Source organism: Rhipicephalus microplus, chromosome 6 (genome assembly GCF_043290135.1).
Source record: "Rhipicephalus microplus isolate Deutch F79 chromosome 6, USDA_Rmic, whole genome shotgun sequence".
Lineage (NCBI taxonomy): Eukaryota > Metazoa > Arthropoda > Arachnida > Ixodida > Ixodidae > Rhipicephalus > Rhipicephalus microplus.
Genome location: NC_134705.1, coordinates 131082425 through 131106136, shown reverse-complemented (window position 1 = coordinate 131106136; position 23712 = coordinate 131082425). Strand labels below are relative to the sequence as shown.

The 23712-nt window shown below is 49.3% G+C and overlaps 1 long non-coding RNA gene across 1 annotated transcript; it reads right to left on the bottom strand.

Annotated features, from left to right (window-relative positions):
* Positions 1-2393: 2393 nt before the first annotated feature.
* On the bottom strand, positions 2394-10505 carry LOC142764941 (uncharacterized). Its single transcript, XR_012883975.1, has 2 exons — positions 10465-10505; positions 2394-2621 (listed from the first exon to the last, which is right to left on the bottom strand). It is a non-coding gene; the product is annotated as an uncharacterized LOC142764941 (long non-coding RNA).
* Positions 10506-23712: the final 13207 nt, after the last annotated feature.

Below are 23712 nucleotides of genomic sequence, written 5' to 3'. Positions count from 1 at the left end.
ATGGCTGCAAGCGCATCTTGAGCGTGGTATGTAGTTATGTTGTTACATGAGACACATGTCATGATTTTAATGTTAGGGTCTGTCGCTTGTGTTCGCCATGCAGTCATGTCATACCACACTAGTTTTGCAACATGTCATGCGAACGAAGCCACCGCAACAGCTGCAGGACCATGAAATGTAAATAATGACATTCATGACATACATGTCATGACTGGTCAGATATATTCTTCATACAGTCATGTTATGACATACCAATTAGGCATCTAAACTATTATCGAAACGGCAAGGAGAGCTAAATGTCGTAGGCGGCAAGATAGATAGATAGATAGATAGATAGATAGATAGATAGATAGATAGATAGATAGATAGATAGATAGATACATAGATAGATAGATAGATAGATAGATAGATAGATAGATAGATAGATAGATAGATAGATAGATAGATAGATAGATAGATAGATAGATAGATAGATAGATAGATAGATAGATAGATAGATAGATAGATAGATAGATAGATAGATAGATAGATAGATAGATAGATAGATAGATAGATAGATAGATAGATAGATAGATAGATAGATAGATAGATAGATAGATAGATAGATAGATAGATAGATAGATAGATAGACGGACGGACGGATGGGTGGATGGATGGATGGATGGATGGATGGATGGATGGATGGATGGATGGATGGATGGATGGATGGAAGGATACGCTCAAAGTCGCCGAAGTTTGCTAAGAAATGCTTTAGATTTAACATACGCGAGATATGACATGCTAATAATTTCACCGTGAATCACACCTCGTCAAAGACTCATTTCGATTCCCGTAGCGCAACAGCTTAGAAACGGCGGCAGCAGCCACAACTCTGTGAACCGCCGTGCCGCCAACTTGTCGGCAAGTCTTAAGCGAGCGACTTCGTTCAGCTCGAGCAAGCGAACGCGAGACCAAACACGGCGCTGCACGCGGAGTGTCTGCCGCCAGCGAACTTCGAACAGGAGAACGAGCTTGCGCTTGGCCGCCGCCACGAACAGCTCCGAGATGGTTTGGGGCTAACGCCGAAGAAATCGACGGTAATGCGGCCCTTTTCCACAAACTGGAGCGAGTGCGCTGCGCAAACGTGAGTCCACCGCCGCGGCCAACGGAATGTGCCGAGCTGCTTGCTACCGACTGAGGGGAAAGCCAACTGTAATGGCGACCAATTTTCACTGAGTTCCGACGCTAGCGAAAGCCCCGCCCGCCCGTGCTGGTGCACTTACAGTGCGTGACATACTACAACCAAGCTCCATACGAGAACCCGCAACGTGTGTTCGACGACTCCCAACACAGCAACGAGGTCTCAGCCAAATATTGTGAGCCCGGAGCTCATCGCGGGAGCGAAGACAGGCGAGCACTTGATGAGCGAGCGTACGGGAGGCCGACGGCAATGGCAGCCGATTTCCAGGCGGTCGCAAAGCCGAACTGCCGACGCCCAAGTTCACCTTCGCGGGGCATTTCGTGCGTGCGATATACATCACCGAGCCCGTTGCAGGCAAATGCGATCCGTATCAAACACGTGACGAGTAGAGTAGAATAAAGAATGATAACCTACTTGCAAAAGAATCCAGCGCTGATTTCTGCCCTGAGTCGGACTGAAATATATATTCAATAGAATTGCTGTCTTCTCGGCGGCCATGTGCTGTCGTGTGTTGGTCCTGACTGTCTTGAAGCCAGAGATACACAACGCGGCGTGGTGGCGTATCAAGACTTGCTCCAGAATTCATGGGAGCAGCGAAACGTAAAAGCAGCAGCCCACACTCATCCAAGCGTACACACAAGCACCTCGTCGTAATTCCTATATCGTCGAATCCAGACGGATGTGGTCGAGCACTCCGAGCGCGGCGCAACGCGAACCATCGTCAGCGAAATACGCGGAAAGACTGAGCCTGGAGAGAAGGAGGACGGCTAGTGACCTTGGCAACGCTTTTGCGAACTGCCTGCATTAACGGGTGTTTGATCCCTTCGGAGCGTGTTTAGAGACTAAGTGCGTTGCACGCGGCACGCTTCCCTCTGTGGTTGCGCCTCAATGGTCTATCCGTTCATCGTGCACGCCTATTGGGCTCCGTTACTCCTTTTTTGGGTAACATTGTCTTAGAGTGTACACGGGCATGACTGGTTGGTTACAGAATTCAAAAAGGCACCAGATAGTGAAGACTTGGCTCAATCACGCAGCACTAAAGTGTAACACAAATACGCTGGTTCGTTTACAAAGCGCTAGGATTCGGCACGGAACAATTTTCCCTTACAACAGCGTTATACCCAAATAGCGTCAATTGCGCAGCACCTTCTATAAGGTAATTCGCTTCAGCTGTTTTCTGCCGCCGAAAGAACGAGACTGGCACAGACAATACTTGTATTCGCAAATAACAACTTTATTACCGCGTGTATTTCCGCACGTGTGATCCTACTCTCTTAACGCTGCAAACGTGAGCACCTCACCAGGCACCCGAACATAGTTGTAAAACTGTTGCAATTGCCGCTGTTCCCGCGGGGCAGACACCGGTTCACCCTGCCATTATAATGGTATAACAGGTTCCGAGCACGTCGTCCAAAGCGAAGCCTGGGGTTGCAGCTGCAGGCTTCAGTAAAAAAAAATAAACCCTATAGACAAGGTAACGGTAAGATGAAACATTATTACTATATTACAATTTTCGATAAAAATCACTCCGATCACCCATCTGGCAGCAATGCATTTTATGTGAAGCAGTCAGCCAGTAGCAGCCACGCCAGCTTTTCGCTTGGGGTCAAGTGTTAAGAGCTGGCTGAACAACTTCGTTTAAACCACATCGAGTTCCCTAAACCACATCGAGTTCAATGGCAAGAGAGTAGTTTCGTTCTCGCCTTTACAACCCTTCCTGCAAGGGCTATCTCATCCTCGTCACTCATTCCTTCATAAAGCATGTGAAATATCCACACAAATCATTCAGACAATCAGTATTTTGCGCTTCTCGACAAAGTGCTGCTCTTTCTGCTGGTGGTGCAGTCCCAAGCGCAGAACGCGATAGGAAATCAGTTTATCGAGCACGATAGTCATGTAATACAACGCGGAACGGGCGCGCCACTTCATTGCAAAGCAGGTTATGAAACAATTCACAAAAGCTACCTCGTATATTCAGCAATCAAGAGGTTACTTCATGCTCACGCCATGTCGTTAAACTGCCTACATCACGAAAGGTGCCGCAAGAACACGAAACGCCGGAACAAAATGAAACGCCGTTCTTTCTTTTGTATTTTCAGAGGCTGTATTTGGTTGGTTAGAAAATAAGAAAATAAGGCGCTGGACTTCAGCTCAACACTCCTCTATGAAGCGGCACTACCTTTCCGATCCCGCAACCCATCTAATCAGTGCACACGCCTCCCCACGCCTACAGTCGCCGACTGCGAGGCCTTAGCTCCGAGGTAATCCTCTTGTAGTCTCCGCAGCCAAGGACTTCATCTGGAGATATGAGAACCACCAGCGCTTCGCAGTCGACCGTTGAGCCACCTTCGGTGCCAGAGATGTTCCACAGAGAAGCTTATAGAGGCGTCGAAGATTGGCTCAAGCAGTATGAGCGAGTCGCCAACTAGAATCATAAACCAATAGACCAGAAGCTCTCGCGTGCTTACTTTACCCTGGCAGACAGCGCTCGTATGTAGTAAGGGAAAAGGGAAGCCACAATGACTTCCCGGAATGAGTTTCGTAAGCAGCTCATCTAAACCACCCAAACGCGATCGTCGTGATTTTGCTCAGCAGCTGCCCTTCGCCAGCAAGTTGCGGCACTTCAAAAGCAAAATTCTCTTTTAACTAAACAACTCGAACTCTTAAATAAGCGACTTCAACCCCAACAACAGTGTACTGCAAGGCCATCCGGTATTGCCTCCTCTGTCCAGGCGGCTACGCCAGCTACGTCCAAGCTTAGTCTTCGCGCTAAGTCCACTCCAATTAAACCGCCGGTTCAAGCAGCCATGTGTACTCCAGCACTCGGAACCGGTACACATCTACTCCAGAAGCTCTTGAGGCTCCTGGGGCACTTCAGGTTCTCTTGTCCGCTAACCAAACTCTCCCTAGCGAAGAACGCGCCCCGCGCGTAGAGGAACGCCTCACGCGCGTCGAAGCTTCGATTAATCACCTCCTCACCAGCTTCTCGGTCCAACGCATAGTAGTAGAGGTTACCCAGGCTATTCAAGCCTGGGCAATCACCCAGTTTCAACCCAAGGCATCGCGTTCCCGCTCCTCCTCGGTGAGCAGTGAGGGTACAGCTCCACGGCGTCGTCGTAAGGTGGCTACCACCACACCGCCGTCGGACAATCCGGCCTCCGTGCCCCTCCCTGCCTCTGAGGATTCCGAGCGGGACATGGAGGACCAAATATAAAACCTAAGACAGTCACGATGGCTACCAATCGTACGTCCCGTTCAAACATTGCGTCTAAATTTGAGATCATACAGTGGAAACCTGGAGGCTCCGGGAACAGGCGAGAGCGTTCACATCTTTCCCTTTTCCTCAGCTCACTTGGCTCTCAGCCAGCCGTGTTGGCACTCCAAGAATCTGGCCCTGCTCCATCCCTTTCTGGATACTGCTCCTATGTAGGCGGCACCACCACATGCCTCCTCGTGCATAAAGCTTACACGGCGATACAGATTGACCTCGGTCTGGATCTTCCTTACGACTAAAGCATAATATTAGTGCTGTCTCAGTGGAAGAGCAACCATCAATACATATCCTAAACGTGTACTGTCCCCCTCGCCTTGCGAAGGCTTCGTTTGCGCATCTCTTCCATCGGGCGCTGCGTATTGCGGCCCGACAACCACTGGTGATTTTCGGGGACTTTAATGCCCCCAACCCTCACTGGGGTTACCACTACGAGAAGTCCCGGGGCAGAGAGCTCAAGGAGCTCATTTCCTCGCTGAGCCTGACGCTTCTTACCGATCCGGGACAACCCACACGTTCCGGCAACTCGGTCACGCGAGACACATGCCCTGACCTCTCCCTCACCCGTCACAACCGCGATGCTACATGGGAAAATTTAGGCGAAACCCTAAGCAGCGATCACTTTTTACTCCGCAATTCGTTCACACCGCGGCAGAAAATGCGCCAACACTGGGGCCAAGCCCGTCTCACCGATTGGACTCAGTTCAGAATTCAACCATTCCCCGCCGTCCTCTCCTCGACCGAATATGCAGCGTGGGCTTCATACGCTCTCCATATGAAACAAGCGAACACTCGGACCCTTGCAACCTCTAATTTGACTCCTGCAATCCATCCACACCTCCTACATCTTTGGCACGCTCGCCGCGGGCTCATAAGGCGCTGGAAACGCAACAAACTTAATCGGAAACTTCGCGCTCGCATTGAGGCGCTCACTGCAGAGGCGGCCGCATACTCCGCACAACTTTCCGATGCTAACAGGGCCGACACCTGTTCGAAGACTGCAAACCAGATGAGCTCTAAGAGTGCGTGGCGACTCTTTAGAAGCCTTCTCGATCCCTCCACCACCAGGGGAGAAACGCAACGCCAGCTCCACCGTCTTCTGCATGCCTTTCAGGGCACTACGGATGAACTCGCGCGAGAACGTGGTGACCGCTACATCTGCCGCACAATTGATCCCACAGGCCCAGCATATACGTATTTTGGCGCCCCTAACACCAACCTCGACGCCCCATACATGCTTTCTGATTTACGATTTGCACTCACGAAAATGCGACGGGGCACGGCCCCTGGACGCGACGGAATCACAGTATTGCTCCTGGCAAATCTTCCCGACCAAGCACACCTCTCGCTACTCCACCTTATAAATTCAATATGGGACGGCTCTCCGCTTCCAGCGGAATGGACCACATCGGTCGTGACATTCATTCCCAAATCGGCAAAGTCCGTTAGTATTGAGGCACTGAGACCCATCTCACTTACGTCTTGCGCAGGCAAACTCATGGAAACCATGGTTCGCGAACGCCTTTCCGTCTACTTGGAGGCCAGGAGGACCTTTGCCGGCACGATGTTTGGCTTTCGCCCGCATTTTTCAGCGCAGGACGTAATGCTCCAGCTTCAACACGATATCATAGAGCCGACTACTGTGCGCCATAACGATAAAGCCGTGCTCGCTCTCGATCTCCGCGGGGCGTTCGACAACGTCAAACACAGCACTATACTCACTAACCTGTCTACCACAAACTGCGGGCAGAAGACTTTCAACTACACTCGCGTCTTTCTGTCACATCGCACCGCCTTCATTCGCCTTAATTCTACCGAACACGGCCCGTACTTATTAAGCACGCGGGGTACACCTCAAGGGGCAGTCCTGTCTTCTCTGCTTTTTAACGTGGCGATGATGAACCTCCCCTCTCTTCTAAGCGAGGTCGAGGGAATACAACACGCACTATATGCGGACAATATCACAATCTGGACCAACACCGGCTCCTTAGCGCAAATCTAAGAACGCCTGCAAAAGGCTGCCCTTCTAGTGGACACCTATGCAGGTTCAAGCGGCCTGGAGTGCTCTCCAGCTAAATCGGCTCTTCTTTCAGTCTCTCCACTACCGCTGCCTCAAATTTTTCTTCCGTCCGGGCCCGTCCCGTCAGTGCAAAATATTCGGGTTCTTGGCCTTCACCTCAGATCGTCCTTGGATCTAAAGGGCACAATAGCAGGCCTCTGACGCACCAGCGAACAGGTGAGCCGCATGATACGGCGAGTTTCTACCAAGCGCGGCGGCCTCCGCGGGTCTCAGTCCCTCCGATTGGCCCACGCGTTTGTGACCAGTCGCGTCCTCTACGCCTTGCCTTACCTTCGCCTGCGTCGTCGACACGAGCACCAGCTGGACGTCCTTCTTCGTTCAGTATACAAACGCGCTCTGGACCTACCTATTGCAACTTGCAACAGCCGATACGCGGCTCTGGGGGTACACAACACCTTTGCAGAGATGCGCGAAGCTCATCGCGTTAACCAAATCAATCGACTGTCGCAGACGCCTTCAGGGCGCCGTCTTCTACACAGACTTGGCCTTAAGCCGATATCTGACCAAGACCCTCTGCAGCCGGTACCAGAGCTCTGGCGTCAAAAGCTATGGGTGGAACCTCTACCCCGTAATATGAACCCCGACCTCCATCCTGGCCGTAGACTAGCACGCGCCACGGCCCTTCATACGCGACACTCCGATCGTCCTGGTGTTTTCTACGTGGACGTCTCGGGTCCCTCCCCCTCGGGTCACTTCACGGCTGCCGTGATTACTGAGGGCAAACACGTAGATGGCCTCTCCTTTCGAGCAGACACAGTAATGCACGCTGAAGAGGTTGCCATAGCCTTGGCCGCCTCTCACCCTGCCTCACGCACCATCCTCACGGACTCGCGCTCGGCCTCTTCTCAGTACCTTCAGGGTTCCATTGCCCCGCTGGCGGCTAGCCTACTACAGGCAGCGTCTTGGCGCTTTAACCCTCATCCCATTCGTATAGTCTGGACCCCAGGCCACTCGGGCCTGTCCGGCAACGAGGCGGCAAATGCCGCTGCCCGCGCTTCTCCTGTCCGGGCCGTTGCCCCTCCATGTCCCGAGACGGAATCTGGCAATACCAACCTGACGCGCTTTCGCAAAATTTCTGCTTATTACCGGGCTTCGCGCCGCCTCTACCCGGACCCCACACGCGGTTTGGAGAAAGCGGACGAACGACTGCTACGCCGCCTGCAGACGAACACTTTTATCAGTCCGGCGGTCGCCAGGCACTTTTTGCCGGAAATTAATGGCACCTGCTCGACCTGTCATGTCCTCACCGACACATATCACGTCGTAGCATCATGCCCAGTTAATGCCGTCCCTTTCACATCCCCTTTTCCTATCCCAACTAGAGAGGCTTGGGAGGAGCACCTGCTCGGCTGCTCTACCTTGGCTGCACAACGCTCCTTGGTGGAGCGCGCACGGGCAGCTTCCAGCTCCACTGGCGTCCCGGAATAGGGTCTTGCCACTCTAGCATGCCGATGGGCGACGTCGGCACTCTCTAGTAGACTTTTTCTGAAATAAATGTTTTTTACCACCACCACCTGATCGAGTCCCGCATACAGATGCCTAATGAAAGTTTCGCCAAGTTGGCGGAGGATATAACCCACCTGTTCCGTCGAGCTGACCTTGAGATGCCTGAAGCTAAGTGTGGCCCCAAATGAGAGACGCCAAAGAACAACTGTTTGCTGGCCTTCTTCGCAACCCACCAAAAGCTGTAGTGGAATTCGTCAAAGAGATTTCTATTATCGAGTTGAAGCCCCCACGGTCGATCGAACAACGCATGCATCAGCGTTTCTGCTTTGACTGCCGGCAGTGAGTGCTCTCCCGTGAGCTAATTCATGAGGTCGCTCGTGAGGAGATCCACAATTTGCTTGTTTTTCCACAAGAGCCCGCAGTGGATTCCGTAGCAGAAGGTGTGCGGCAAGAAGTCCTCCAGGACTAAGCATTGTCCTTGCCCGGCTAATTATCAGACCAGTGGTCTGTAAGCTGCGCGTCAGCTGTTCGTCGCAATAGTGACACAAAATAAATCGAATCGTGCATATTACAATGCTACCACTGGGTCTTAACCCGAGCCATTGACCTCAGCCTACAATGCAGAGCTGCCAACTCCACGGCCTGTTCTGCCTACGGAACCACTATCGAAGCTCCACCTTCCGCCAACATCCGCAACTTGTTCGCATATAAGGCACACCAGTGGACATGTCATTCAATAGACGATACGATGGACGACACGGTGGATGATACGACGTCACTGACTTCAAAGTAAATCGTAAGAGTAAACGTAGACGTTCCCATAGACGAGTATCCAATAACAGCACTCGTAGATACTGGCATGGAATATTTTACTATAAGCCGGAAACTCGCCGACTCCCTAAATGAAGTAAAAACCTTACGGACCGAGCCCAACAGGAAAACCGCGGAGGGGGGGGGGGGGTATTGGTAATGCTGACAGGGAAGTGCACCGCTCGAGTCAATATCGGCAGTTCGGGTTTTGTTGCTACATTTGTAATTTTATCGCAGTGCGGCAAGGACCTGATCTTGAGGATGGATTTCTGCGTGAATACCGCACCATTATGAACATTATTGACAGATCAGTTGTGTTTTGGATCACAACAGGTCCGGTTTTTAATGTACCCTACAACAATCAGCAACGTAAACCTCTGCGTGTCTTCGAAGATGACGTGACGATCCCGCCACGCCCAAGCACGCGCTTGTGGCCGTGAAATGTGACATGTTCGGTAGCTCTGAGAACCTCGCCGAGCAAATTTCGACGGTTTTTCGTATCTCCTAGCCATGTACAGATTCCGTTGTAAAATGTCGGGGCTGATTTACGGGCCCTTCAAACACTATATTTTGGTGCAGTAGCACGCATGCACTGTGGTTCTGTAGCTGTTCCAGTGCTGTCAAGAAAATTGGACGTCAACTGTAGCGCTGATCGCGCAACCAAGTCAGTCGCCAAGCGATCGACTGGTCGCCAATTCTCGTAGATGGCCGCATTTGTCTCATGCTACAGCCTGGTCGCTTGCTGCACTATTTTTTTAGTTCCACGACCACAGTCACAAGCCTCTGAAGTAATTTGATGTGGCGGAACAGTTGTCGGTGTAATTTGCGAAGTAACATAAATGTGAACGCGCAAAAGTTTCATTTGTTAACGAGGATCAGCCGCACGTTAGTGCGAACATTGACCGCTTAGAATCGCCATTTGGTTGCAAGCCCGCAAGCCCGGTGTTGGTCTCAAAGAGTTTTCTATACATACAAGCGAAGAAACTCTGGCACTAGTGTCTGTAGGAGCTGCAACACATGGAGCTTCAGCTAGCGTGCGAATCATGACAGTGTGGAATTGAAGGAAGTTCATGGATTTGCTTAGTCCTCGTACATTACGTTCCATTTAGCTTCGTATTGCCTGCAGCTGTTTTTTTTTTCCGAAGCAACAATCAGCAACAGTTTGTTAGTTACGCTTCACCACCTTAACCTTTAGGCTCACCATATCAAATCAGGTCACATAGTTTCAAATGGTTTGTTCTTTTATTGGAAACAAATCCAAAACACAGCAATAAACGAAGCCACAACTACGTTCAAAGCCCGAAAGTAGGAAGACCATGCCATTTCATATAATAAGCATCATTCTCATAATCGCCGAACGATCGCAGTGCCAGAGTCCCCTCTCGTTAATTTCAGGAAACTATATGGTTCGTCTCACATGTGAACTTTTTTTTGTGTTATCCCCCCATTTCATTTTATAAGTTCTGTTGTATTTTAGCTAAACAGCGTGCACGTGATAGAAGATGGTGCACTGCTGCTACTCTTTTTAAATAACTATACTGACTTTTACGTGTCATTAATTGATTCACAGCCTATTTACTTCAAATTACGACACCACACCACCCGTGCAAACTAGAAATGAGATTTGTCCAATGAACAACAAGTCATAAGTACCTTGTATGCAAAATAAGTGCCTACCTGTAGGATAAAGACATCGGCCTTGTCTTCTGTCGCACTCTGAAAAAGAAAATCAGAGCATATCCACGGAGTGAATAATGATGAGTGGGGTGAAGCGCTGGAAGGCTTCATTGCTAAGTCATGGACCATCCGCGAAGATCACCCACTACGTCATCACAGACGTGAAAACACAGTATATATTTTTACAAAAAACATTATTATACGTAAGTGGTACCTATACGTCGCTTCCGTTCCCCCTTCAATATCAATCAATCAATCAATCAATCAATGAAGCTTTATTTTCATAAATAGATATATGCAATTACAGGGATTATTTGGACCGATAGCCTAAAGTGGCTAGTGGACGGTCCAATACAATGTGCAACATAAAAAAGTGTACAGGTCAGCTCTGAGGTAACAACAACAACACAGTAATACATTTTTTCTTGCAGATATGCATACTTATTAGCTTGCAGCTAGTTTCTATACATAGGCACTTATTAAAAAAATACAATGAAAATCGAATCACACACACATGCTTACATGTCTTGACTCCACAGAAAAAATGATTTACATGCCATGCTGAAATTACGTGCCGTTTTAATCTCTAGGGGGACCGTGTTCCATATTTTTGTTCCACTAAACTGTATCAGTCTTTCTCCGTAAACATTAAAACATTTGGGCAGATTGAAATTACCATTCGAAGCATGTCGCGTATTGCGTTTAGGAATTGAAAAAAGATCAGCAGGCAAAGGTGAATTTCTATTAATTATGTTATTTACTGAAACAGCAATTTTGTAGTCACGCAACATCGGAACCGAGAGAATGCGTTGTGATTGGAAAATATTACTTACTGATTCACCTTGGCTTATGATTTTCAGTGTACGCTTTTGAAGTCGTTCAAGAGTTTTTAGATAACTGTTGTACGTCAAACCCCACGATTCCAGACAGTAACCTATGTGACAATGACACAATGAAAAGTAGAGTGTGCGGAGTATAGCTTGTGGAAAATATTGGCGAGCTTTTATTAGAGAATAGCAGCCATAGGCTAGCTTTGCGCACACACTTTGTACTTGCTCATGCCAGTGTAAGTGTTCATCAAAAGTGACGCCTAAATATTTAAAACAAGGAACTTGTTGAGTAGGAGTGTTGTTTATTGTTAGGTTAAGAGATTCAGCGTCAATATGTTTCCTACGAGAGTGAAACACCATATACTTTGTTTTAGTACAGTTAACAGTCAGCTGATTCCTGGCAAACCATTCCGAAATGTTCGATAAATCGGTCATCGCGTCATTTTGTAAATCTGCTAAGGAGTGTCCTGTGAAAACTAAAACAGTGTCGTCCGCGTACATCAGTGCCCTTGACCTTTGTAATATAACAGCTTTATGGCCAGTGAAGTGGTGGATCGGTGATGGGGCGTAGAGAGATGTTTGCAAGGACAAACAAAGTAGAGAGAGGGCAGTTTGCAAAAGTTGCACTATATGTGGTCACGCACAAACAAGGAATGGACACAGTCTGACAATCTATGGTTCTTTAACACGCACGGGGATACAAGTCCACGACCATCTTGCATTTCATATTGGCTGCCTCTCAACTGTATTTGCTGTATGGTCGGTCAAGTGGTGGATTGGTGATGGGAGGTAGTGGGATGCTTGCAAGGACAAATTAGTGTGGGCAGGTGGCAAAAGAGGGACTATAGGCGGTCACATACATACATACATACATACATACATACATACATACATACATACATACATACATACATACATACATACATACATACATACATACATACATACATACATACATACATACATACATACATACATACATACATACATACATACATACATACATACATACATACATACATACATACATACATACATACATACATACATACATACATACATACATACATACATACATACATACATACATACATACATACATACATACATACATACATACAAGGGATGGACAGAACCACGCCTTCAAAAGCTTCGGCCCTAAATGCTCACCCTTCGTAGTGTTTTTAGCTGCAATAGTAATTTCGAAAAGCTCGTAGTTATTTTATAAGCAGTATATTGTGATCTGAAATGCTTTAAACGCAAATTTATCTTTCCTACAGCAATGCGGAAAATTGATAGTTATTCCACCAGCCCTGCCCTGTTAGTGTTTAGTGAAAGCTGTTGTCGTTCTCCTTTCGCAAGAGTTCTTGAAACTGTGCTTGACCACCTTTATTTTTAGTTCAAATGTTGTTCCGAACGCTACGAACGCTACGATCGTAATCAGCGACTCGCAGGCAGCAATCCGCGGCTTCGCGCGCGGCCGCGTCTCGCGGGAAGCGGCCCGCATCCTTAAGATGTGCGGTGATGGTGACTCAGCGTCGCGATCGCCACAACAAAATTTAACAGTCTTCCTCCTTTGGACCCCGGCACACACCGATGTCCCGCTTCCGGGCAACGAGGCGGCCCACGCCGCGGCTCGAGGTCTCACTCGCCGAGCCGCGGCACATTCCGTGGCCGCCGCCTCCGCTCCAGAGAACAGGGCTTCTGATCTGCCGGATCGAGACACTTTGACAGACACGCAGCGACAACACAGACCACAATGGTCGTGGGGTAATCGTCTCATCACGTTCCGAGATATTACGCAACACTACAGACTGGAAAGGCGAAAGTTCCCGCCACCGCATGACAAATTAAACAGACACGATGCCGTAAGTTACTACAAACCCACTCTTACCCCAGCCCGGTCGTCTTACGCCACTGCTACCCGCACTTACACATTACCGATCTATGTAAAGCATGCGGGCACAGAGCAACGCTGCGCCACATGCTCTGGGAATGCGCCGATAACAATGGTCGAGAAACGGCCGCCGTTCGCGATGCGCCTATGGCGGCTGCCAATACCAGGCAACAGGAAGCCTCGAGCTCACTCGTTCCCGCCGCCGTCCCGTCTGCGGGAGCCACGGGGGACCTTCTCCGTTGGCGACGCTGCCGCTGGGAGGCGGCGCTCAGAAGCTCGGAGCTCAACGACCAGCTCTGGGCTGTCCGGCAGGCCGAAGATGCCGCCCGAGTTCAGGGACTCAGCGCCGCCATCTGAGGCCACCAAGACCAAGCTGCCGGCCAAGTTCTAATAAAGTTTCCTCTCTCTCTCAAATGTTGTTAAAGATAACAAGCACTTACAATGAGATGTGATACACCTTCACTCTATTTATTCCACGTTGACTACGCCTGCACCTAAGGTTGATTGATTTGGTTTGTGGGATTTAACGTCCCAAAATCACCATATGCTTATGAGAGACGCTGTAGAGGAGGGCTCGAGAAATTGGGATGACCTGGGGTTCTTTAACTTGCACGCAAATCTGAGCACGCGGGCCGACATTTTCGCCTCCATCCGAGTTTCGCCAGCAGCCGAGTACCTCAGCCACTAGACCACCGTGGTGGGGCTGCACCTAAGGTTGCTAGTGGTTGTGTCGCGGGTGGCTTGTCCCGGCGTCGTTACTCCCTGGACGCACGAGCCAAGCCAAGTAATCGAAAATATCACTATGCTTATGCACGGCCGTACCGAATAGCAGTATACGTCACTTAGGAGATGAGTTGTAGGTAGCAAAACTACTTCGCTCTAAAACCTTAACGACGTCCTAATTGCGTCAACGGTTTTGTGAGCGCGCTGGAAAGTTGTTCAAGGCGCGCTGACGAGCATGGAACTATTACGTGGAATTATAGGGAATTATATGAACATGGAACTATATGGACATGTTTATTTTGAGTACTATCTTTCAATATAAAGGAACCAACCGTAATACGATACTAACAAAACATCATCGACCACGTAGAGCAGTTGACAGTCACGTGGACAAGTACATCGGATCGTTCATGTTTCTGCTGCCAGAGGCACCACGGTTCAATTTTCGTCACTTTCAATGAATAGGTTCAGTTTAAAATCTATCTCTAACGATAAAAATAGGGTGGGTTTGAGTCAACACGTCGAACAATCTTTCCATCAGCGAAGTCATCTCACTTCATGTTTCGGGTAGATTTCAGTCTCTTTAAGGGTCTGTCGAAGGAAAGAAAGAAGGCCTCGGAACTTTCTTCCTTTATTCAAAAGCCCAAATGCGTATTCGGTATACATGCTCAGATAGATTCTTCTCTGAACACGTCTTGTATACCTTTTGAGTAAAATAACTGCACATTGACACGACGAAGTCCGAGTTTGCAGTAGTGGAACGTACTCTTCCTGTAAATATCCTATCATGTCTTAAATTAGTATTGCCATTATCCCAACAGCGTAGCTGTTCAGCAAATTGTTCCTTGTTCACCCCTTGCCAAAAAACTATCGTCATCATATTCGCCCATGTGCTGCAGAAATTGGGCCAATGTCTCTAGCGGATTCTTGTCGAGTAAAATTGAACAAAGCAACAATTATTCAAAGAAAAAAGTATGTGCAAGAGAAAGATCTGTTGCCCATAAGAATACTATTATTGTCATCATCAAATTGTAAGTGCCAAAAAATGGGGTAAATTAATCCTGCGTCACTTGTAATCATATCAGAGTTTTAGAAAGTTAAAATGCAAGAATCATAATTAGGATTGTGCGTGGTACGCATGTACTCTGTATTGATCGGGAGCTTGTGCAAGCGAATGTAAGAACGAACATTGAAATACTTTGCTTTTTCAAGAAGAACGTGCCACGCGTTCAGACTTAGCTGCACATAGTATGAAACACTGTGCGTTACATAGCAAAGAAAATTCGAAGTATTAGTGTCGAAGCTCTTTAGGCCTTGGGTCTGTACATGCATCTCTCTCTTGGTAGGCGACCACCTAGTTCTATGACTCGCTCAGCGGGTGCGGGTGGAGAGACAAACAGACAAACAGACAGACGGACGAACGGATGGACACAGTTTCTCTCTATGACTCACTCAGCACTGAGATGATTGATTTATATGTGGGGTTTAACGCCTCAAAACCACCATACGATTATGAGAGACGCCGTAGTGGAGGGCTCTGGAAATTTCAACCACCTGGGGTTCTTAACGTGCACTCAAATCTGAGCACACGGGCCTACAACATTCCCGCCTCCATCGGAAATGCAGCCGCCGCCGCCGGGATTCGATCCCGCGCCATGCGGGTCACTCAGCACTGAGTGAAACGAACGATTGTACGAACGAACAAACAGGCGGACGGACCAACAAATTGGACGCATGCACTGGATTCCGTGCCGACCGGTTGTGCCCTCGCGATCTCCGACGTCAGCGTAGCTCTAGCCGACTGTGCTGGCCCTACGTCATCTCCTGACGCCGATCTCCGATGACAGCGTAGTTCTGACCAACTGGACTTGCCCTACGCCATCTCCTCACGCCGACAAGAGCTCTCGCAAGTGGTGCCCCGTTCTCGGACTCCTGTGACCATGTTTCCATCTTTTCTATTTCTCCTATCCCCTCGATATGTCCTCGCTCGCTGGCTTAGCGCATCTCTCTTTCTCTACACACTTATTCCTACCCTTTTAATCCCTCCTCACACCCATCCCCTGTGAGCTACTGTTGAGGTGTCGCACCGTGATGCAGACAGTTACGGCGCTCACTTTTCTCTTTTGTTCCCTTTCTTAGAATCACTTAGGACCGACAAATAGACTGACAAACACACAAACAGACAGACAACCGGACAAATGGCCAGACAGACAGCCAGACAGCCAGAGAGACCGCCAGACAGACGGCCGGATAGACATTCGGTTATACAGACGAACAGACGGATGAACAGACAAACAGACGGATGTACGGGACAGACGGACAAACAGATGGACACAATACAGGCTGTGTTCCAATTCTTAGACAGCACGTAGACAGTCTACGCAGACTTCTTAGAAGACGGACCGAGCCCATGCTGTCCGAGAATTGGAACACGTTTAGACAGCTTTCACTCGACGATGCGCCACCTTGCGTCGAGAAGAAAAAGCTGAGCTAAAGGAAACAAACGTAACAGTTGTAATTTCTGGCTTATTTCGTGTTGAAATCAAAAACAAATAAACGTTACTCACATTGAGCGTCTGGGGAAGCGTCTGCTTGTGTGCAGACGGCCGTTCTGGCGAGATTTGATCTGTCTGAGTGGTTCGCTGAGCCGCCATCTTGTTTAGACAGCAAAGTAGCCTGCATCGTATTTGTCTACAATGCGGTCTTCTCGGAGCTGTCTATTTCGCCGGCTACGTGAGAATTGGAATGGCGCTTAAGGTGGCCGCCATCCATTTAGCTGTCTATTTAGCCGTCTACGGTGAGTATCGGAACACAGCCCTAGTTCTCTGACTCATGGCTGAGTAATATGAACGGACGGACGGACGGACGGACGGACGGACGGAAGGACGGAAGGACGGACGGACGGACGGACGGACGGACGGACAGACAGACAGACAGACAGACACACAGACAGACAGACAGACAGACAGACAGACAGAGGATTCACTGTTTCCTGATAAAACCCTTCGGAGCTTCGCCCGGCTCATCATGCACCCCGTGTACATGCTGTAATTTCTTCTTTCTTGTGTAGTCTGCGACAACGAATACTTTTCTCCAAAAAGACGCCGTTCAGCTGCCTCTGCGACCCTTTGGTTTGGATCTAGTCGAGAGATTGATTGATATGTGGGGTTAAGCGTCTCAAAACTACCATATGATTATGAGAGACGCCGTAGTAGAGGGCTCAGAAAATTACGGCTATCCGGGTTTCTTTAACGTGCACCCAAATCTGTGCACACAAGCCTACAGCATTGCCGCCTCCGTCGAAAATGAAGCTGCCGCAGCCGGTATTCGATGCCACGTCCTGCGGGTCAGCAGCCGAGTACCTTAGCCACTAGACCACCGTGGCGGGGCATCCTGTCGAAAGTATCGTAAGTGAACATGATACGAACATTGCCATTCTGTTATCATAACATAATTAAAATACAGATGACTAAAAGGGGGACGATGAAACTTCAGGCACTCTAACTGTGAAAGAAGTGTAGAGTAACTGTTGGTTGCCTAATCGAAGCCTTCTAGAATATTCCGGGAGAATTACTTATCATTTTTTGAGTGACACGGCCAGGGCACTAAATTATCTGAAGCGCGACTGTTCTTCGATTGACCACCTCATAAATATCCGTACGCAATAACATAGTAGAGCAATGTGCCACAATATGAGGCTAATCTGTTTTATTGAAGATAATTAGCCCAGTTTTCGCTCATACACGTGTCAAGAAAACAGGAATGCTAGAATGCATCTATAATTCTCAAATCCAGGTGTTCATCACCGAGTCAAAACGAGCCGTAATGAAGAAGAAAGTAATACTGCCACAGACGAGTAGATAACTCTTTACAATTATCTATACCAGGAAAACTCAGCAGTTGTTAAAGTTTTTTTCGAAAGTTAGACCAGAATAAAAAGAATAACGAAAAACCCTTGTCTTCAGTGCAGTCAGAAAATTCCGGCAGTAATTCTTTCTCGTTCACTAAAAAATATTATTACGGAATAATCCCTTGCGCTCTGCTGTCTGCCGCGTTCTCCACTGCCGCCAGAATCCGCAGTGCATGCATGCTCCCTCTTACGGTAGACGGGTGTGAAAGGCAATGCTCGTTGGTTTGCGGGGGAGTGCGGCGATTGGGACGCCAACAGAGAACCCCGACGCGTGCCCACCAACTCGGAGGCCAAGGGTACGTCATCTTTGACTGGTCATTTCGGAGCACTCCCCTGAGAAAGAGGGGTGCGTCTTTTCTTTCCTCAGCCTCCCTCCCTTTCCTAAGAGAGCACTCTAGACTGCTCCGAAACGGCCAATCAGAGAAGGCAGTAGTAATATAAGGTCCCCGAGGTTTAAGCCACCACGCGTCGCATTTTAGCAGCTTGGCTGGCTCTAAACTGCTGGCGGGATGTACTGTGCAAGTCGCGCGTTTCTCTTACGCAGTGGGTTGTGCTTATTAAAGCTCGGGCTGGAATTATGGAGGTTTCCTAGGTCGATCACACCTCGGGATCTCCATCTAAGTTAGCCGAGTTGGCGAGTGCAAAAGCAGGAAAAACTTGTCAGTGGCTTGCAGAACCCCTGTGGAAGCCACTTAAAACCCTTGCCCTAATAAGTTCTGGAAGTGAACTTATCTGCTGTGACCAAGAAGGCCAAAACTATGGGGATACTAACAAAGATTAAAATAAAATCGAGTGAGATTCGTCGCATTTAGGAAAATTCAAGCAGGTAATCTTGGGCATAGGCATTCGCTTCTATAAATTAGGGAGGAATAAAACTACAAGTTTCAAAATGTGTAAAAGCATCTTAACATAGAATTAGTGATATTGCCACAAGGCAGTAGTGGGATTGGGGCATAAAGCGGTAGAGGGTCCCTGTCTGAAAGAAAAGACTACGAAGTGGATAGAGACTGGTCCCAGCCCTATAGGTGGGACCCTACGATGATGCTGGCCAACGTTGTATTTTACTTGCGGGATACGGCGCTCACCTGGTATGAAGCGCATGAGTCGGAGTTGACCAGCTGGGACGTTTGCAAACTGAAGCTTGTCGAGTTATTCAGCAGGCCATTTGGGAGACAGCAGGCCGCGAGGAAAGACCTGGAATGTCGTGTGCAGACATCGACGGAATCATATGTATCGTACATACAGGACGTATTGGGCCTCTGTCGAAAGGTGGACGCAAATGTGAGCGAAACTGACAAAATCACTCACATATTGAAGGGAATTGCCGATGACGCCTTCAATCTGTTGATCGTTAAAGATTGCGCCACCGTCGACGCGGTTGTGAAAGAATGTCAGCGCTTCGAGCTCGCCAAGAACCGTCGCATAACCTGCCAGTTTGCGCGTCTGCCTAATACTGCAGCCACTTCGACCTGCGAAGACAGCCCCAAGTTCACGCAAGCTACATCGTCCGAAAATCTCACCCGAATCGTTCGCCGCGAACTCGAAGCAATTGCTCCTGCAGCCATAGCCTCCGACGGTCCTCAAGACAACGCATCCACCGTCTCCCTCATTCAAACCGTCGTTCGCCAAGAAATAGCAAATCTCGGCAACGCACCTGTTTTCACTGTTCGCACTACCGAGAGCTCGGCTTCTGTTAACCAGATTCCGGTGTACCCTTCACGCAACCCTTCCCGCTACCGGAACCCTGCTGAATGGAGAACTTCGGATGATAGACCGATCTGCTTTCACTGCTCTCGCGCCGGTCACATTGCACGCTACTGTCGCAATCGTTGGACATCCAATTCATCTTGGAACACTGGGACATGGCGTCGCTTTGAAGGCAATTCTCGCCGCTTTTCTACTCCGTACGATCCACCGCCTGCTCTTAGTAACGTTCAGGGCCGAAGGTTCAGCCGGTCACCATCACCCCAAGGCTGCCGATCTCTCTCGCCGATGACTTCTCGATCCAGGTCCCCTGCACGACCTGGGCCCTCAACCTCGGGAAACTAGACCATGCAGCTCCCGGAGGTGACGCTGCATTAACGACCCGTTCTGCAAATCCTCTGTTGACGATTCCTACACGCCGCAATATTTTGGACCTTTTTGTGGACGACGCTACCGTTACAGCCCTCATAGACACTGGCGCACAAATTTCAGTCATGAGCGCTGCTCTCTGTATTAAACTTCGAAAAGTGATCACGCCTCCTATTAAGTGTGCAGTAATACTTGCCGATGGGAGCACATCTACCGTTCTCGGCATTTGCACCTATCGCGTGTGTATTGCTGGGCGCCAGACCGTCGTATTGTTCACCGTGCTTGAGCAGTGCCCACATGACGTGATTCTTGGTCTCGACTTTCTCTCTGCGCACTCCGCCCTTATCGACTGCTCGACGGGTTTTCTTCAGTTGGAACTGCCTTTTGACGCCACTGTGGCCCGTGATGCTCAAAGCGCCTTTGTGCCACCGAGTTCTTGCATCTTCCGCCGCAAGCCGCGACTTACGTGCAGCTCGTGTGTGATCCGCCTGTGCGCGATGGTGAATATGTCGTTTCACCTATTACCGACGTTATGCTAAAGCACTCAATCGCTGTCCCGCACACCGTGGTGAGAGTACACCACAACCAGACCCATCTGTCTCTTTTGAACTTTGGTTTCTCCGCGCACGTGCTGCCAGCTGGTATTAAACAAGGGGTCGTGTTATCTTTGTAAGAGTGCGATATTTCTGAACTTTCGGCTCAGCAACCTACTCTGCACGTCAACTTGCTCAATGCACCCAACCTGTCAAGCATTGACATTGCCAAAATGATAGCGCCAGATTTTGCACCCTCCGAAGCACAACACCTCCACCGTCTGTTGACATCCTATGCGGACATATTCGAGCTTGACAACCGCCCTTTAGGCCAGACATCAGTTGTGACCTATCACATCAACACCGGCGATGCCAACCCAATTCATCGCCGCCATTACCGCAACTCCGCTGCCGAACGCTCTATCATCCAGAAAGAGGTCGAAAAAATGCTCGCCAAAGGCGTCGTCGAACACTTATCTAGTCCGTGGGCATCCCCGGTCGTGCTTGTCAAGAAAATGGACAACACATGGCGGTTTTGCGTCGACTACAGACATCTCAACAAGGTTACTAAGAAGGACGTTTACCCCTTACCAAGAATAGAAGACGCCCTTGACTGCCTTCATGGCGCAAAGTTTTTCTCCTCCATTGACCTTCAATCTGGTTATTGGCAGATTTCTGTTGACCCACGGGACCGAGAAAAAACAGCATTTGTAACCCCCAATAGGTTATATCAATTTAAAGTAATGCCGTTTGGGCTTTGTAATGTGCCAGCCATCTTTGAGAGCATGATGGATTCCCTTCAGCGCGGCTTCAAATGGTCCACTTGCCTATGCTACTTAGATGATATAATTGTTTTTTCACCGACGTTCGCAAGCCACCTTGAGCGGCTGTCCAGTATTTTCCAAGTATTCCGCAACGCTGGTCTCCAGCTGAACTCCTCCAAATGTCGTTTCGGCCGTCGCGAAATAACTGTACTTGGTCACCTCGTTAACGCATCTGGGGTACAGCCCGATCCGGACAAAATTCGCGCAGTGACTCAATTTCCCGTGCCCTCTTCTCCTAAGGATGGCTGGAGCTTCCTCGGTTTGTGCTCCTATTTTCGCCGCTTCATCCAGAATTTCGCCGATATTGCGCGGCCTCTCACTGAGCTTCTTAAAAAAGACGTCCCATTTAGTTGGAATTCGCCTCAAAGTGCTGCATTTTCGGCGCTCAATGCAGCCCTCATGACTACGCCAATATTAGCCCACTTCGATCAGACTGCCCCGACAGAAGTTCGTACGGACACGAGTGGCCACGGAATTGATGCTGTTTTAGCTCAGCGTCAGCATGGACGTGACTGTGTCATCGCCTACGCCAGCCGCCTTTTATCCCTTGCCGACAGGAACTATTCCATCACCGAAAGAGAGTGTCTTGCTCTTGTTTGGGCTGTCGCTAAATTTCGCCCGTACCTCTTCGGCCGCAGTTTTACTGTTGTAACTGACCATCCGGCACTCTGCTGGCTTTCCTCGCTCAAGGATCCCACGGGACGTCTCGATCGTTGGTCTCTCCGCCTCCAAGAATACACCTTCTCGGTCGTGTATAAATCTGGCCACCTCTATCAAGACGCCGACTGCCTGTCACGGTATCCAGTGGATCCACCAGACGCCACAGAGAAAGCTACGGAGGCTTGCGTCTTATCAATATCAGACTTTCTTGATATTGCTTCTGAGCGACGCCGCGATCCGGATTTACTTCCCATCATAAAAAGCCTGAGTTCCGCTACTCCACCCACTTCTCTGAACTTGTATTTCCTTCAGGAAGGTGTTCTCTACCGCCACAACATGCGCCCTAATGGTCCTGACCGCCTTCTCGTCGTGCCTTTCCATTTGCGTGTAGATGTTCTCCGACAGCTTCACGATGAACCTGCCGCTGGTCACCTGGGAGTCACCCGCACTTATGATCGCGTCCGGTGCCGTTTTTTCTGGCCACGCCTATATCGCTCTGTGCAAAAGTATGTCGCCAGCTGCGACCTTTGTCAACGTCAAAAACGACCAACATCGCTTCCAGCTGGCTTTTTTAATCCTATTGAGATCCCTGCTGAACCATTCTACCGCGTAGGGCTCGACCTTCTCGGGCCATTTCCCACTTCTGCATCCGGGAACAAATGGGTTGCCGTGGTGACCCACTACGCGACACGTTACGTGATCACCCGCGCTCTTCCAACCAGCTGCGCTACCGATGTCGCCGACTTTCTACTGCATGACATCATATTGCATCACGGCGTTCCTCGACAGCTCGTTACTGAACAAGGCCGATACTTTTTATCTCGCGTCGTCCAGGATATCGTACGTTCCCGTTCCACGAACCACAAGTTCACAACGGCATACCATCCACAAACTAATGGACTTACAGAGCGCCTGAATCGCACTATCACGGACATGTTGTCAACGTATGTTTCTCCACACCACCGTGACTGGGACGCAACGTTACCCTACGTCACCTTCGCTTACAACTCCTCCAGACATGACACCGCAGGCTATTCCCCGTTCTACCTTCTTTATGGACGAGAACCCTCTCTGCCTCTTTATACACTCTTTCCCGCTGGTTCAAGCTCCCCTGTCCCATACGTCCGCGATGCCATAGAGCGAGCCGACGCAGCCCGACAGATTGCCCGAGAACGACTCATACTTCCTCAAGCCTCTCAGAAAGATCGATACGATCGTCACCACCGCGAAGTTTCGTATGCACCAGGTTCTCTCGTACTCTTGTGGACCCCATGTCATCACGTCAGCCTCTCAGAAAAACTTTTATTTCGCTATGACGGACCATATAAAGTCCTGCGCAAGATCACCAACCTCACCTACGAGATACAGCGAGTCGTCGACGAAGCGCACTCAATGCCACCACCATCCAGTGTTGTGCACGTCGTAAGACTGAAGCCTTATGTCTGACTCAACACTCCCCTTTCGTGACAAGCGCCGGGTCGGCGCTTTAACGCCGCGGGGTAGTGCCACAAGGCAGTAGTGGGATTGGGGCATAAAGCGGTGGAGGGTCCCTGCCTGAAAGAAAAGACTACGAAGTGGATAGAGACTGGTCCCAGCCCGCCAGTGTGCCAGGCATTGTCGTCGCGTGTAATCGTCGTAAATATCTGCAAATATACGTTTCCTTGTAAGAATATCATATCGGATATAATTTTTGTGGCGGTATTTGCTTAAGTATCTTCTATACGTCTTGCCCACGTATCTTGTATATCCTATTGCAATGCAAGTTGAAAATGTCCTTGCCCAGCCCTAACATCACACA